Below are 18,355 nucleotides of genomic sequence, written 5' to 3' on the forward strand. Positions count from 1 at the left end.
GAGAATGGAATTCTGTGTGACTGCGTGCAGTGGTAGGGGAGGATTAGGTAAGATCTAGTAAGAAAAGGGGGAAAGTTAATAAAAATAGGAACTGTCTTTTTTTAATAGTAACCTGTTAAACAACAGTAGATAGGAGAATATTAACTAGCCAACCAAAAAGTAGAAAACAGGAAAGGGTTAATAACAAAATGAAAATAGATAATTGTTAAGAGTTAAAACAGGAATCAAAACAAGCAATCTCATGTTGCATCTGTATGTTGTCTCTCTAGGGCCCAATCCTACAAGCCTTAGTCACATAATTAATCCTTAATCACTAAGGTAGTTCTTTTGAATGTATTGGGACCACTTGCATGAGTAAGAGGTGCAGAATGAAGGCATCTTCAGCACAAAGAACTATCTTATTATAATTCCGTAAATCTCCTAGCACACTTTTAGGTATTATATAAGTCTGATACTACTATTTAGTTAGCATCTTCCTCCAAGGGTGCCCCATTGGGCCAGATCCTCAAATGGTGCATATTGATGTAACTCCACTGACTTCAGTGGAGATAGCCAGACATACATCCATTGAGGATTTGTTCCATTGATTTCAGTGGAAGAAGATTTTATTCATTGTTAAGGGGATCAGAATTTAGCCCTAAATAAATAATAACAGTATGGTATTTGAGAGATGTATAAGCATGTTCTCTAATAACAGTATGCTCTAAAGGCCTGTACTGATTTATTTCACTCTGTGAAGTGTTTTGTGTTTAGCAGACCTTAGCTGCACAGATGTTGACATACAGCCTTTATGCATTTTCATGTCTTTCTATAGTCAGAAAAATGTTAATGAACAGAATAGGAAGATAGAATCATGCCCTCTCCACAACACACTGGCCAACTGCAGTTAATTTTGTTCTAACTCTCTACTGTGACAAAGCACTGCAGAGGACTTCTTGCACTAGACTGGAAACAGACATGGGTTATACTCCAGATTCAAGAAGTAAAGAATTAAAGAAGAGATTTATAAAGGGAAAATTATTCAAGGGCTCAATATTAACATCTCATTGTGAATGGTTTAAATAAATTATTGGTATGGAGATTCCCTTAGCTGTTTAAAGATAGCAAGGATGTGTCCAATTATACATGTGAAACACAACTCAGTCGGGGTCAAATCCTTTCCTGGTAATTGCAGAGGATTCCTTGATGTTAGAACTGTGTTGGTTCCCCTCCATAGGATTTGGGGAACTACACCACCCTACACAGAAACACACCAGGGTGCAGGGGTAGGGTCAGCCATGGGACTATAGAACCCAAGGATCTTGTTCTGTAGGGATCTTCCAGCCCTTTGCACTGCACCAATGGTGCAAAGGGCTGCTTCAAACAGTATATTAAAACATAGCCTCTGAAGAGCATCTAAGCAGGTGCCCTGAGGCCTAAGGGGATGATTCTCTACCACTTTACATCTTCCCCATGCCTGATCCAGCTACTTGGCCTGGGTTCTGGAATAGGAATTCTGATTAATTTTTGGTGTCATTGTAAGAAAGACTTTGAAAGAGAGCATTCACATGTAACTGATGTTCTGTTGTGGAGGGAGAGCTACTGACTAAGGGCTTGTCTTCACTACCGGAGTAAGTTGACCTAAGTTATGCTACTCAAGCTATGTGAATAACGTAGCTGGAGTCGACATAGCTTAGGTCGACGTAGCTTAGGTCGACACACTGCTCTGCATTGATGGGAGATGCTCTCCAGTCGACTTCCCTTACTCTTCTCAGAGACCTGGAGTACCATGGTCAAGCAGAGAGTGCTCTGCCATCAATTTAATGGGTCTTCACTAGACCCCCTAAATCGACCCCTGTTGCACCGATTGCAGCAGCATCGATCTCCCCATAGTGAAGACCAGCTCTAAGAAAAAGATGGTCACATACAAAGAAGTTTTGTTATTCAGAAAAGTGCATTGCATACATTTGCTGAGAGAAGGGCAAGAATCACATGGAAATGGGACATAGGAATTTTCATTCATCAGGCCTTCTGTCTCTGAGTGAAATCTTCAACCTTGCCCTAAGCCAATGTAAAATGATTAGGCGCATGAGGCAACATGTTCTTCTCACCAAGCTGCAGAGCAAAAATAGTTCTGCTCCATAGCTGCTGCTATAACCTTAGGACTACTGTCATCTCCATGGGTGCTGGACCCCACTTTGCAGTGTGGTTTGACCCATGGATCCATGTATTCACTAGCTATGCGTGCTCTAACCTCCCCTGACACACTTTACATGTCCTTCTTGGGTGGTCCTATCTATTAGGATATATACACCTAGAGAAGATAATGGGCTGGATTTGACTCTCACTAATTTTACACTTAACTAGGTCAGGTATGCAGGATAAATATTTGTATCATCATGTGAAAATACTTGATGGTTAATAGAAACATTTATGCCACTGAAAATAAATATTCAATTAATTTATTGGAGATAGAGTCACATTAAGTTGACAGATACAAAATAATGTAATGGCTCCAATTTTTCTTCTCTAGTCACTGCCAACATTGATTGAGTTTAGAACTAAAAAAGTACAGTACAAGGACAGAAGACTTAGTGATAACTGATGACAGCTTAACCCTCAGGAGAATCAAATAAAAAATCCTGCATTGCATCGCTAGCACCATCAGGAAAAAAATACATATATAAGCAAAACTATATAAAGATTTCTAATATTCCATCCGGCATTTCCTGAACATGTAGAAGAACTCTGAGTCTAAGGAATGTGTAATGATGTCCTTAATATATCATATAAATTTGATTTCCTTTTTGGTGGGGTACAGTTCAAATGGTTGATGAGCCTTCTATAATAAGGAGGGAATGCCCACAAACAAAAGTTTAACAAATGCAAAATAGCTTTGTAGTTTGAATTCTGAATAATTTTTAAATGTGTAATTTCCATTTATTGTGGTTTGTTGTGTGTATGGTCAGTAATTTTTTACATGCAGTTCATCTCTGTTTAATTTACCCAGAGATTATACAACATCGATGCAGCTCTGAGTGAGAATTTAGAAAGCACACTAACAGGCTCTGTGAGGAGAGTTATAAAGTTCCTATTCATGTCTATAATTCACTTGCACTGTGGTTCAATAAGTAACCACTACTTTGGTTAAATAACCGGTTCACAGCTAAGTCATTATTACAGAAAGAATATCGAATGGACTTTTCAAACAATAAATGATGAAAAATGAACAGCTACCCCAAATTGCAATGGCCGCTTCTCTTCATATTCTTCATTAAACTTTATGTACAGTCAACAACTATACAACAGTCTTTTTAAAGAAATGTATTAATATTTATGTACTTTCATTATTGCCAAAAAGCAGGCATCTTCCCAATGGTCAGATAAGGTTGTTTGCAAATTGTAGAGCTACAACATTAGTTCATTTATTATTAATACAACTCATAAATACTTGCACCATCCAAAATAGCCTTAAACAATTTCACTTGAGCATGCCCTGAATTCTCTTCTTCCCTGGAGAGTTCTGGGTTTTTTGGACTGTAATTAGGTGTCATCAATTCTGATGGGGAGGATTCTATCCCCACCCTGTTTCTCTCAATAAATGACAGACTTTACAGCCTAAGGCAACCTAAACATTTTACTAAATAAGACCCACTGGAAAAGAAAACGAGCAATATGGAAAGATTATTATTTTTTTGGCAAACATGTAGTTAAGATGCGGTTTTTATTAAACTTTTTCTAAGCATCTTTTTCACCAAAAAATCATATAATAAAGCACAGCCTAATTCCATTTCAAATTGAAGTAAATCTGTATGACAAATATTTTACAATGACCCTAAAAAGTTATTTATCTTCTACTGTATAAGTTATTTGTGTTCCATCGTAAAAGCCTTAAAAGCTTTTGTCCAGTAGCTAAACTGTTATTCTTCTTCTCTAAATAACTGTCCTGATTCATTTCTCTTGAGATTTTACTACTTGTGACTCAATATTTTGAATCAATGATATAGATTATAATGTACAAAATAATAATACATTAATCTAATGTTTATGAACATATTCATATTTTCTCCACAGCCAACTCATGAACAAATAATTGTTCACACACTGCAAGATTTAGGTTAGATCAGAGGGACAACAATAGAGAAGCAAAGGAAACAAGTTAAGACCTGGGGGACGGGAGATACGATCTATCTCTTCAAGATACAAAAGCATATATACGCCAGACCAAGGTTTGTCAAATACTAGTAATATTTAAAAAACAGCGATAAGTTTGGCAGAAAACCATTTAGCAAGACAAATACAGAAATGATGTGACCTCCAACCCTATACTCATGGCCCAGACCAGAGCAGCTTAATTCAAAGCTCAACTGGAAGCCCTTTATTGAACAGTTGAGAAGAATAATACATTGAAATAGTCCACTCAACTAGTAATTAAAGGTATGAGTGGGAGAGTAAATATGCTGTCAAGAGGAGCCTTGATTTAAGCCTGCCCATACACATTCAAATAAAACAATGAATGGATAAATAGAGGAATCAACAAGACAAGCAAGAAGCACAATGAAAAAAATGCATTTAGAATGTCTCTAAAATTATGTATTAGTGCCAAGCTTTCGTTTGATCCTATAGACACCCAGTTCAGTTCACTAGGACTGCTCACATGTGCAAAACTAAGCAGGTGTCCAATTGCCTACACTTTTTTTTGGTGGGGGGACAGGGTTGCTTGGTTTTGGTAATAAACATAATAATCAAAACTATTGCAGTTAATTTTCATATGTAACACATTTTACCTTCGAAAAACCTTCCTTATAGTTAGAAAAGTAGAAAGACAGACTGGCAATGAAGCATCCTCATGGGATAACTCTACAGTGAGGTGGAAAACTATGGGGTGTGAATGTACTTCACTTAAGGCCAGATTCAACCAGATTTAGTCCAATTGAGTAGCACCTCACTTGGAAAGCAAAAAAGAATAAAAAAAAGGAACAGTTATTGGAAAAGAAACGAGTCTCAAAGAGTAAGGGGAGCAGAATCTGGGCCTTAGTATTTAAAGAAATGCTTTCTTTTTTTTCTTTTAGGGGGGAGGGAGGGAGAAAGTAAGGAAAATTACTTTAAAGAGAGATGTACCTGCCATTGATTAGGAATGCTGTAGCACCTCTGAAATGAAAATAAATGTACAGCTTCAGGGAGATTAAAAAAGGAGACATTTCAGATAGTCCCTTTACAATTTGTGAAATCCTTTGTGAGCAACTATAATTGTTATTGTATTTCTCTTGTTAAGGGGTACTCAGTAGCAGAAACTTTAATTAAGAGAATCAATGATACTTTTATCTGTTTTTTCTTTGGAAGGATAAGATCTTAAAACCAAAACATAAGATCTCAGAAGAGCTTGAATTAAACTTTAATTTAAACTAACAACTCTGTCCATCTATTTTGTCCGAATGAAATTCTGCTTCGGACTGATGTTAGAAGTAGCATAATGGAATACCACCACTAAAACATAAAAGACAGCCCACTTACATCAGATGGACATGGCCATCAGTTGTAACAAAAACTGATAATTTACTACAAAAGTGGAAGCTACTGATGTATCAACTATACAGCACCTTCTAAGGTCCTACATAAAACAGGTAACATTAGTTTTACGGTCTAAAAACATTGTTAGATCTATTTTTATTCTCACGTTAGGCAAATCATGTTATAATACCTGAAGCCAGCATAACTCATGACTCAAGGGGTTAAAAAAGTTGGAGAAATCCCAGAAGATGGCAAGGGGGGAGAGGAGAGGTGGTGGAAGGGGATGGGATGGGGACAGAGAGGTAGAATGAAACCAGTGAATTAAGGTGAAACAGGAAAAGGCAATGACAATTGAATTACAAATTAGAATAATCAAATCTACCAAGAAGTGGGGGTGCAGGACATCCATCCAAATCTTCCCCGCCCCCACTTTTGTTATAAAACCTAAGTAATTTACAAGAAGTAAAACCTACATAGCAAAAATATCAAGAAGACTCCCAAAAAATTAGTAGGGTCCTGCAACAAAAAAGACTGTAGTTCCGGAGAGAAACAAGTGTTCTACTGGGCATATCTGTTGGTGGAAAATAAGTATTTGATCTTTTTTTTCTTTTTGTTGCTAGTTTTCAATAAATTTTAAAAAGGAGGAGAGTGAGGGTCGGCCACAGACAACAGCACCAAAACAACACAACTGAAAACCTTACTCCCAAGAGTCTACTTAAATGCTTGCTTTTAAAGGCATCCAGATAGACCATGCCCCCAGGAGAAGGCAGGGCTGACTGAACTGTACAATGGAAAATTATATGTTTTCCTCTCCCCCGGCCCCACTCCTCTGAGAGTTTGGAGAGAGAGGTTAAATTGATGGATATGAGGAAAATCTAATATTAGAACATAAGAACGGCCATATCGGGTCAGACCAAAGGTCCATCTAGCCCAGAATCCTGAATTCTGACAATGGTCAATGAATGCCCAGTGCTTCAGAGGGAATGAATAGAACAGGTAATCATCAAATGATCCATCCCCTGTTGCCCATTCCCAGCTTCAGGCAAACAGAGGCTAGGGACACCATCCCTGCCCATCCTGGGTAATAGCCATTGATGGACCTATCTTCCAGGAATTATCTAGTTCTTTTTTGAACCCTGTTATAGTCTTCGCCTTCACAACATCCTCCGGCAAAGAGTTCAACAGGTTGACTGTGCATTAAAACAAGTGTTGTAAATTTTAACCTGTTCTGCAAACATTGTGGGATCTGGAGCATTATAAAAGTCTACCCCAAAGCAAGCTGAGGCAATTTGGGTTAGTCTTAGGATAGAGTAGAAACAATGAGATTTTGTAACTACTGTAATGAAAAGATTTGTAGAAATACCTTACTAAAGAGCAGCGGGTAGAGAATGGGCTATTGTTTCAAACTGCTCATTTGGGTGTTCTAACCTATAAATAGATCTTGAAATATTAACTTAAGTATTCTGGAGATTTTGACAAAATGTCCTACTACTCTCAAAAAGAATAATTAGAACTCATACAGCATGACAGTGAAGCCTGCACAACTCCCTGAAGCAAAATCCCACCTTCAGCTTCCCTTGGAGTTAAACTTATTCAGGGCTCTGATCTGACACAGTTAAGCCTTTAGAGAAATGCCATCTGTATCTCTAATTTTTCAACATGAATACTAGTTTCTTTTTTAAAAAAAAACAAGGTATATAACATGGTAAGAGGGGATTTTTATTTTCTATGGTCACTGCTCATATTTGGTACCCAACAATATTTGTAATATCAGGACGGTTATTAAAATGTATTCAATCAGGTGAATAATAACCAGTTAACACTGTAAACCCCAGTGATCAGCAAATAATAAAACTGTCAGCCCAGCCTCTCTTCTAATTGAATTCCAATACAATAGAATAACATACATTTTTTCTCATTTCACAGTTTTGGGGTGGAACTCCAAACACATTTATAACTATGTGGTTTAAAAGCAAAAAACAAAACAAAACAGGGATAATCCTAAGAATCATAGAATCATAGAATATCAGGGTTGGAAGCCCTGCGCCTCTCGAGGTGGTCATCTAGTCCAACCCCCTGCTCAAAGCAGGACCAACACAAACTAAATCATCCCAGCCAGGGATTTGTCAAGCTGGGACTTAAAAACCTGTAAGGATGGAGATTCCACCATCTCCCTAGGTAACGCATTTCAGTGCTTCACCACCCTCCTAGTGAAAAAGTTTTTCCTAACATCCAACCTAAACCCTCTCCACTGCAACTTGAGACCATTACTCCTTTTCTGTCATCTGGTACCACTGAGAACAGTCTAGATCCATCCTCTTTGGAACCCCCCCTCAGGTAATTGAAAGCAGCTATCAAATCCCCCCTCATTCTTCTCTTCTGCAGACTAAACAATCCCAGTTCCCTCAGCCTCTCCTCATAAGTCATGTGCTCCAGCCCCCTAATAATTTTTGTTGCCCTCCGCTGGACGTTTCCCAATTTTTCCACATCCTTCTTGTAGTGTGGGGCCCCAAACTGGACACAGTACTCCAGATGAGGCCTCACCAATGTCAAATGGAGGGGAATGATCACGTCCCTCGATCTGCTACCAATGCCCCTACTTATACAGCCCAAAATGTCTTTAGCATTCTTGGCAACAAGGGCACACTGTTGACTCATATCCAGCTTCTCATCTGCTGTAACTCCTAGGTCCTTTTCTGCAGAACTGCTGCCTAGCCATTCGGTCCCTAGTCTGTAGCAGTGCTGGGATTCTTCCGTCCTAAGTGCAGGACTCTGCACTTGTCCTTGTTGAACCTCATCATATTTCTTTTGGCCCAATCCTCTAATTTGTCTAGGTCCCTGCCTTAGGCCTGGTCTACACTGGGGGAATGGGGGGGGGGGCGGCAAGCTAAATCGGTCTAAGTTACGCAACTTCAGCTACGAAAATATCGTAGCTGAAGTTGATGTACTTAGAGCTACTTACATCAGTTTCGTCACTGTGGTAGGTCAACTGCTGCCACTCCCCCGTCGACTCCGCCTATTCTTCTCTCTCCGGTGGAGCACCGGAGTCGATGGGAGAGTGCTCAGTAGTCGCTAGACACGATAAATTGACCCCGCTGGATCGATCACTTTGGAGGTAAGTGTAGACATGCCCTTAGTCTTGGTCTACACTATAGCCTTGCTCCTCTGATGTAAGTTCCCAACTATACCTCCACGAGAGGCGTAGGGCTTATGTTGGTGTAGTTAGGGCGATGCAGTGTCTGGGTAGACACTGTGTTCCTTACATCAGCTGTTTTATCAACTCCACAGCTCTGTGGCTCCACAGCTGGGCTGCTGCCAGGTCTCCTCTTCAAGCTGGGCTGCCACCCAGGCTCCTGCCTTGACCTGTCAGCTGGGCTCCCCACTTCCTGCTGAGAGCCCTTCTGACCTCTGGGGTCCTGGCTCCCATCTCTCTGCTGGGAGCATGGAAGCCGACCAGACACCAAGTGTGGATCTCCCAGCCAGAGGAGAGAAGGTAGCATAGGTCTACTAAATATTGTAGTGTAGACAGGCCCTTATTGTAATATCTCTGGCTCTCTGAGTGTTCAGACAGGAAAGAGATGAAAAATTCTCCTGTGACCCTGTTTTATCTTTTACATTTAATCTTCCAGTCTATGAGATGAGGTCTTTTGTATGTAGCATTTCCAATGTGTGATAGGGCCATACACCAATCCTTTGTATTAGGGTGTTCTTTAATGGCCCATTTAATCTTGATAGGCCTCCTGAATCAATGCTTGGGGTGGGGGAGGGGAGGAATGATTCCTAGGCCTGGGATCACAAGTTCAGAGAAAACATTTTCAAAGTTATCCAAAACTTGTATGTTTCTTACAGCATGGATTATAAACATTACGTGTGAGATTAATGCACACAGCAATTTACAAGCATTTCATAGAGTCTAAACATTAAATACATTCTGATAAGACTAATACCTATTTTGACTAAAACTAACATGCAGGTGAGCTGGCTTGGTTTCCAGCTATAAGTTTCAGTTCTTACCTAATGTTTATGGCCTTGGCAAGAGCTTGCACTTGGTTTACCAGCATCACAACTATATACACTGAGTCAACCTTGTCCACATGTTTGCTGACCCCCCTCAAAGAATTCTAATAGATCAGTGAGGAATGATTTCCCATTACAAATGCCATGTTGACTCCTCCCTAGCATACTGTTTTCATGCCTGATAATTCTGTTCTTTACTATATTTTCAACCAATTTGCATCCTTCTGAAGTTAGATTTACCTGCCTAAATTTGCCAGGATTGACTCGGGAGCCTTTTTAAAAAATCCAGTGTCACATTAACTATCTGCCAGTCATCTGGTACAGAGTCTGATTTAAGCAATAGGTTACAAACCAGAGTTAGTAGTTCTGCAATTTCATAGTTGAGTTCCTTCAGAACTCTTGGGTGAATGCTATCTGGTCATGTTGACTTCTTACTATTTAATTTATCAATTTGTTTCAAAGCCTCCTCTATTGACACCTCAATCTGGGATATTTCCTCAGATTTGTTACCTATAAAGAATGGTTCAGGCGTGGGAGGCTCCCTCACATCCTGTGTAGCCGAAGACTAATGCAAAGAATTCACTTAGCTTCTCCGCAACTGCCTTGTCTTCCCTGAGTGTTCCTTTAGCACCTCGATTATCCAGTGGCCCCACAGATTTTTTGGCAGGCTTCTTGCTTCTGATGTACTTAAAAAATGTGCTACTTGTTTTTGTGTTGTTTGCTAGTTGCTCTTCAAATTATGTTTTGGCCTGCTTAACTATACTTTTATACTTGACTTGCCAGAACTCATGCTCCTTTCTATTTTCCTCAGTAGGATTTGACTTCCAATTTTTAAAAGATGACTTTTTGTCTGTAAACATATATTTCACTCTGTTGTCTAGCCATGATGGCATTTTTTGGTCCTCTCAAGTTTTTTATAAATTATTATTACTTAAGCCTCTATTATGGAGTTTTTACAATGCTTCCATGAAGCTTGCAGGCACTTCACTCTTGTAACTGTTCCTTTTAATTTCTGTTTAACTAGCCTCCTCAATTTTGTGTAGTTCCCCTTTTTGAAGTTAAATACTCCTGTGGTGGGTTTCTTTGGTATTCCACCCCTCCCGCCCCCCCAAAAATGTTAAATTTAATTACATTGTTGCCTCAATTACTGAATGGTTCAGCTATATTCACCTGGGGGACTAGATCCTGTGCATCACTTAGGACTAAATCAGGAATTCTCTTTCTCATCTTGTGGGTTCCCAGACTAGCTGCTCCAAGAAGCAGTCATTAATGGTGATTAAAAGTTTTATTTCTGCATCCCGTCCTGATCTGGCATGTTCCCCGTTAATATGGGGACAGCTGAAATCCCCCATTATTTTTGAGTTTTCTGGTTTTTTAGCCTCTGTAATCTCCCTGGGCATTTCATAATCATCAGCACCATCTCAGCCAGGTGATATATTCTTATTCTTACTGCTATACTCTTATTATTCAAACATACAATTGAATTTTATGAGAATGAATAGTTGTAGAAAGCAAATTTGAAACTCATATATTTGAATACTCATGGAATAGATATTTAAAATTTCCTAGCTTTGGGGATCTGTAATCCACTGAGTATATACTTTGCATTCTTGTCTGAGCCTGATTCATAGAGGAGATAAGTCTTCTACCATTGTCAGATAGGGGGTTTTATTCCTTTAGCTCAATCTGTTGTGAAACCTGCTTTTAGCTCTGACGGTCCTTCTTTTGACCCCTGATGACTCCTGGGAAGACGGTTGTTAGATATTACCAACAGAAAATATAGAGAATTATGGTTTAGATGGGAAACCTACAACCTACTTTCCTACTTTGGATGCTTTGGGATTTATAATGTGCTGTCATGTATAAAAGTACATAATGAGGGACCACTTATATAGCAGGATCTGACCCTATGTTAGCTGCTCGATACAGTATAGATTCATTATTCCTATTTAAAAAAAACAACTGGCACATTGTGCCCAAAGGTTGACACAAATTGTTGATTTTGTAATGATTTTTCTCAGTAATGTTTTAAAGCTTATTTTGATTATGAATAATATATAAAAACTTTGTTTTAATTTTATAGCTAAACTTACCATAGCACATAGACACAGTGTGTTTGTGTGTTAAAACTTAATTACTGAAATACACCAGTGGGTTCGAACTTGGTTCCCTTACAAAATCAAGGACTGTATTAGAAAGTTCATTTTGTCTTTGCTATTATCTAAATGATTTTCAAAGATGGCATGATAGTTCCTGCAAGCAAATGTGTAGGGTTACTCAAGAATCTGTTGTGAGTAATCCTGAACAATATTATTCTTCTGTGACTTAATCACTGATTTTTACCTAATGATACCAGTTCAGGATTGGAGACCCAAAGTCCCACTAATTTGGTGCTGTTATTATTTATTATTTCCACAGAACTAAAAAAGTGCCAGTGTTAAAAAATAACATTTAAACATAGTTGGGAAAATAACTTAGCCAATTAACTTAGCCTCTTTATTTCCATTAAAAGTCTGCAAGCAGACTGTGATTTCCTAGAATATACTTGTTGTTATTCAATTTCTTTAATATTTTGTTCAAGTTTATTTTTTATTCAACAGATTTACTGTAGGAGGAAAAAATTAGGACAAGGGTTTCAATATTATTCACTTCATAAACTAAGCAATTTGGTTAATTATGATTGGTCTATAAGCTATACAATGTTTCTCTTCTTTGATTGGATAACTCATATCTAAGAATATTGAATAATCAGTTAGAGATAGGTAGCAGTTCATGGATAAGTAGTAGATAAACAGTATTGAGAAATTTCAACACATTTTAATCTTATTCCATTCTTGTCCTCACAGCCTTCAAGGAAGATTTATTGGCCAAGAACATGGTTTACATTTAATTTCTCTTGTCACATTACCACATAGTAATTAATTGTATTTGGATGCATTGTCCTAGTAGTGAACTGTGCGGTCAGATGCTTGTCTGGCTCATTTAATTGCTTCAGTGCCAAGACGTTTTGGAAACCCTTTTTCTCTACTGTGTTTAAACAGTATTCCATCGCATAGAAAATTTTCCATTTCTGCTGTGAATAGTCCTTGTGAATAAAGTTTGATCACTAGTGGAAATCAAATAAAAAAAGAGATGCAAGCACAGCCAAAGTGAATTTCTTTTTAAATATAAGCAGTATTTTTGCAGTATTTAGTCAGCTCTACTTTTAAAGAATGGAAACATTTTTCAAATTATTTTTCAAAAATAAATATATTTAATATAGTAGTCAATTGTGAACTATCCTTAACAGCTGTAACTCCAGGAAAACATCGTCCTCTGTGTGCTAAACAGATCTGTTACATATTCTTTTGGCTCAAAGCTTGGAAGAAACTTAATTCATCATTTGTAGAGCAGCTTTTCAGGTCCATCAATGATACAGATGGATAATCATCATTGTACAGAACCTAGCACAATAGGCCCCTGACCGGGGATTCTTGGCACTAGCACTATATGAATAATATTAATGATAAAAGTAAAGCTAAAACTATCCTGCTCTTATTGGACATTGGAGCCAATGCCCTCTCTTGTCTCACCTACTGATGGAATTAGGTAATCAGCTGAACAGGTCTGAGGGAAATAAGAATTATTACTAAATGTCATGGATATTAAATGCTACAACAGAAATCATTGTTTTCAACAATATCACACTCAAATATTATTGTAACATTCATGTTATTTTAACTTGTCATTTTATTACCCTTAAGGGTAAAATGTTTGCAATAAATTAACAAAAGTATAAATGAAAAGAGATTTTTAAAATACTGTTTTGAATTGATTTGTGTTCAGTAAATACTGGCTTCTGAGCATTACTGATCTGGGGAAAGACATGAGCTCTTTAATACCAAGTTTCATTTATGTTGCTGATCATGGTAATTCTTTGAATCCTGCTGAAAAGACAAGGATTGTAAGTGAAGGAACTTTACATCCATTGGCTATTTGCTGTCCAGATTGAATCCAACTCATAGTCATCAAAAGCAAAGCCAAAAATAAGTCATATCCTTACTACTCACCCACTCAAAGTGTCTGATTAATGATTGAGCCTACTAAAATGACAGCTCTTTTCAAGGGACTATCCCAAGAATAGATTAGTTTAATCCATTATCTTTTCACTTCAGTTTAACTCAGATGCAAGTTGTGAGTACAGTGAAAGATGTGTGGTGGCCTCAGGACAGGGTAAGCAGCTGGAGGTGAATGTCACAAATCGGGCACCACCCTGGCTCATTCTGACAGACTTGCCACTCTGTGTGCCTATTAAACTATGCAGGGAACGTCAGCAATGAACACTTGTGACAGGAGAGAGACTGGTAAGGACACTGTGTGTCTGCATCTAAACCACACACGTGCAGGGATAAAACCAAAAGCAGAGGTATCTATTGTTTGATCTAAAGGAGTCTCTCCAATATCTGTAGTAATGATGATCTTGAACAACAGACAAGTTTAGGGAACTTCTATACCAATGGAGAAACTTGTGCCTATTCACATAGTAATACATGCATGGTTAAGACGGCACAATATTATTTTTTTTCATCACAAACTCACTTCGGGGGAGAGGGCACAGAAGTCCACTGTTGGTGGTACAGCTGTGGATCAGCTGCATAGTTACTTTTTTATCCAGGTTGTGAATAGGTCACCAACACCAAAGCCAGTTTAGTCTGACTTTTCACAGTTAAACTGGATTTCAGTCTCTTTGTAGAAAGGATAAACTTTGAAAGGGACAGCTAAATCTATTCAGCCAAATTCTAATCACAATGATCTTCAAGGGACTGTAGCCAGGTATTCATATGGGACCAAGCATTTGTTGATGACAATTATAATTTATCTGGACTGCAGTAAGTCCCAATCAGAGACTGGGATCCCATTGTGCGAGGCACTGTGCAGATCTAGCAAAATTTGGATTCTGTCCCAAACAGCTTTTAGTTGAAGTATAAGATGACAGGACATTGGACGCAACAGATAGATCAGGAGGTGAGGAGGGGGGAAGCACAAGATAAGCAGGAGGAAACTTTAAGTTGAATAAGCAGTGATCACATCATACTGTCAGGTGTGTGAGGGGCTTCATAGAGGAGGAAAGTTTTTTAAGGAGAGAGATGAAGAAGGATAATGTACTGCCTTTGTGGAATGTGTCGTCACTTTGAATATGTCAATCACGAGCTTCTCTGGAGTAATAGCTATATAAACACTTGTACAGGGAGACTTTGGCAAACCAGTAAAGTGCCTGAAACCACTATGGCTTATTGCTACAAGCAGCCAAATCAGCAGGCTGTAAATTAGCCAAGTCAGCAGGCTTAGCTTAACCAAGGCAGGAGGAGAAGGGGGTTTTTGGGTGCCACAGAGAGGGCAGCTTGACCCCGCGTCCTTCCTGATGAAAATTGTGTTGAAGTTGCTGATACATGCATCTTAGAAGAGCAGGATGTGCCCCAGGAATGTCTATTGGGGCCTCAAGGCTGCAAACTCGGGAAAAACCCACACCTGGTTAATCGATAATCAGAAGGAACTTCTCGCTTGACCATTGAAACTGCTTATTTAACAAGTTTGCTTTAAGGGACATGTTTCAGAGTAGCAGCCGTGTTAGTCTGTATTCGGAAAAAGAAAAGGAGTACTTGTGGCACCTTAGAGACTAACCAATAATAACTAACTAACTAATAAATTGGTTAGTCTCTAAGGTGCCACAAGTACTCCTTTTCTTTTTAAGGGACATGTCATTCTATTACTAATGTATAAATAAGGAGGGAAAGTTTGAGGTGGTGGGGGTCTTCAGGACTGGACTCTCCCTCTGGATGCATCTTGTGTTCCCCAGTGCCATTCGGGAGCCATACTCAGCTTTGGTAATTATCAAGGGTTGGGGGTGTTTTACTAACCTTTGCGGACGTGTGTATAAGTGCTTGAGACTAAGTAAAGTTTAGTTTTAAGTGAAAGCACACTTGTGTTGTCCTGTTTGTGCCAACCATCTATCGGTCAGATGGCTGTGTCTCCCTTGATTTATTTCCTGACACGACCTTGCACAGAGTAAAAGTTACAAGAGCTTTGGTTTGAAAGAACCCCGGGTAACACACTGGGCTAAAAAAGAAAAGGAGTACTTGTGGCACCTTAGAGACTAACCAATTTATTTGAGCATAAGCTTTCGTGAGCTACAGCTCACAGTTACTTCTTGTGAAACTCTACTGAAGTTAGTGGAGATGCATGGGGTGTAAGGTGGAGCAGGAAGTGGTCCACAGAGTTTATTAGGTCCATCTTTGATTAGTGAAATTTATACTGTATCGAGTCCCATGTGATTACAATCAAAGACATTATACATAATGCAGAACACAAACAGTTGGAATCATAGAATCATAGAAGACTAGGGTTGGAAGAGACCTCAGGAGATCATCTAGTCCAATCCCCACTGTAATCCTCAGGTCCTTTTCTGCAGAACTGCTGCTTAGCCAGTCAGTCCCCAGCCTGTAGCGGTGCATGGGATTCTTCCACCCTAAGTGCCGGACTCTGCACTTGTCCTTGTTGAACCTCATCAGATTTATTTTGGCCCAATCCTCCAATTTGTCTAGGTTACTCCGGACCCTATCCCAACCCTCCAGTGTATCTACCTCTCCTCCCAGCTTAGTGTCATCTGCGAACTTGCTGAGGGTGTAATTAATCCCATCATCCAGATCATTAATAAAGATGTTGAACAAAACGAGCCCCAGGACTGACTCCTGAGGCACTCCGCTTGATACTGGCTGCCAGCTAGACATTGAGCCATTGATTACTACCCGTTGAGCCTGACAATCTAGCCATTTTTCTATCCACCTTATAGTATATTCATCCAATCCATACTTCTTTAACTTGCTGGCAAGAATACTGTGGGAGACTTTGCTAAAGTCAAGATATATCAAATCCACCGCTTTCCCCATGTCCACAGAGCCAGTTGTCTCATCACAGAAGGCAATCAGGTTGGTCAGGCATGACTTGCTGTCAAAGTTCCTTCCCCACTCTGAACTCTAGGGTACAGATGTGGGGACCTGCATGAAAACCTCCTAAGCTTACTTTTACCAGCTTAGGTTAAAACCAAGGTACAAACTATTTTACCTTTTGCCCTTGGACTTTTGCTGCCACCACCAAATGTCTAACCGGTTATTATTGGGAAAGAGTCGTTTGGAAATGTCTTTCCCCCCAAAATCCTCACCAAAACCTTGCACCCCCCTTCCTGGGCAAGGTTTGATAAAAATCCTCACCAATTTGCATAGGTGACCACAGACTCAAACCCTTGGATCTTAAGAACAATGAAAAAAACATTCAGTTTCTTACAAGAAGAATTTTAATAGAAGAAACAGTAAAAAGAATCACCTCTGTAAAATCAGGATGGTAAATACCTTACAGGGTAATTAGATTCAAAACATAGAGAATCCCTTTAGGCAAAACCTTAAGTTACAAAAAAACACAGAGACAGGAATATCCATTCCATTCAGCACAGCTTATTTTCTCAGCCATTTAAAGAAATCATAATCTAACGCATATCTAGCTAGATTACTTACTAAGTTCTAAGACTCCATTCCTGTTCTGTCCCCAGCAAAAGCATCACACAGACAGACCCAGACCCTTTGTTTCTCCCCCTCTCCAGCTTTGAAAGTATCTTGTCTCCTCATTGGTCATTGTGGTCAGGTGCCAGCGAGGTTATCCTAGCTTCTTAACCCTTTACAGGTGAAAGGGTTTTTCCTCTGGCCAGGAGGGATTTTAAAGGTGTTTTTCCCTTTATATTTATGACACTTGCCCTTGTTGAATCCATGTTGACTGTTCCTGATCACCTTCTTCTCCTTCAAGTGCATGAAAATGGATTCCTTGAGGACCTGCTTGATGATTTTGCAGGGGACTGAAGTAAGGCTGACCGGTCTGTAGTTCCCCGGGTTCTCTTTCTTCCCTTTTTAAAAATTGGCACTATATTTGCTTTTTTCCAATCGTCCGGGACCTCCCCCGATTGCCACAAATTTTCAAAGATAATGCCCCATGGCTCTGCAATCACATCAGCCAGCTCCCTTGGATGCATTAGATCTGGACCCATGGACTTGTGCATGTCCAGCTTTTCTAAATAGTCTTTTCTAAATAGTCTGTTCTTTCACCACTGAGGGATGCTCACCTCCTCCCCATACTGTGTTGCCCAGTGCAGCAGTCTGGGAGCTGACCTTGTCTGTGAAGACGATGGCAAAAAAAAAAAAAAAAGAACTTCAGCTTTTTCCACGTCATCTGTCACTAGGTTGCCTTCCCCATTCAGTAAGGGGCCCACACTTTCCCTGACCTTCTTCTTGTTGCTAACATACCTGTAGAAACCCTTCTTGTTACCCTTCACATCCCTTGCTAGCTGCAACTCCAATTGTGCCTTGGCCTTCCTGATTAACCCCTGCATGCTCTAGCAATATTTTTATACTTCTCCCTAGTCATCTGAATTTCCGCTTCTTGTAAACTTTCTTTTTGAGATTAAGATGACCGAAGATTTCACTGTTAAACTAAGCTGGTCGCCTGCCATATTTGCTATTCTTTCTGCACAGCGGGATGGTTTGTTCCTGTGACCTCAATAAGGCTTCTTTAAAATACGGCCAGCTCTCCTGGACTCCTTTCCCCCTCATATTATCCTCCCAGGGGATCCTGCCCATCAGTTCCCTAAGGGAGTCCAAGTCTTCTTTTCTGAAGTCCAGGGTCCGAATGTTGCTACTCTCCTTTCTTTCTTTTGTCAGGATCCTAAACTCAACCATCTCATGGTCACTACTGCATAGGTTGCCACCCACTTCTACTTCCCCTACCAATTCTTCCCTGTTTGTAAACAGCAGATCAAGAGGAGCAT

This window comes from Natator depressus, chromosome 4, assembly GCF_965152275.1.
Source record: "Natator depressus isolate rNatDep1 chromosome 4, rNatDep2.hap1, whole genome shotgun sequence".
NCBI lineage: Eukaryota > Metazoa > Chordata > Testudines > Cheloniidae > Natator > Natator depressus.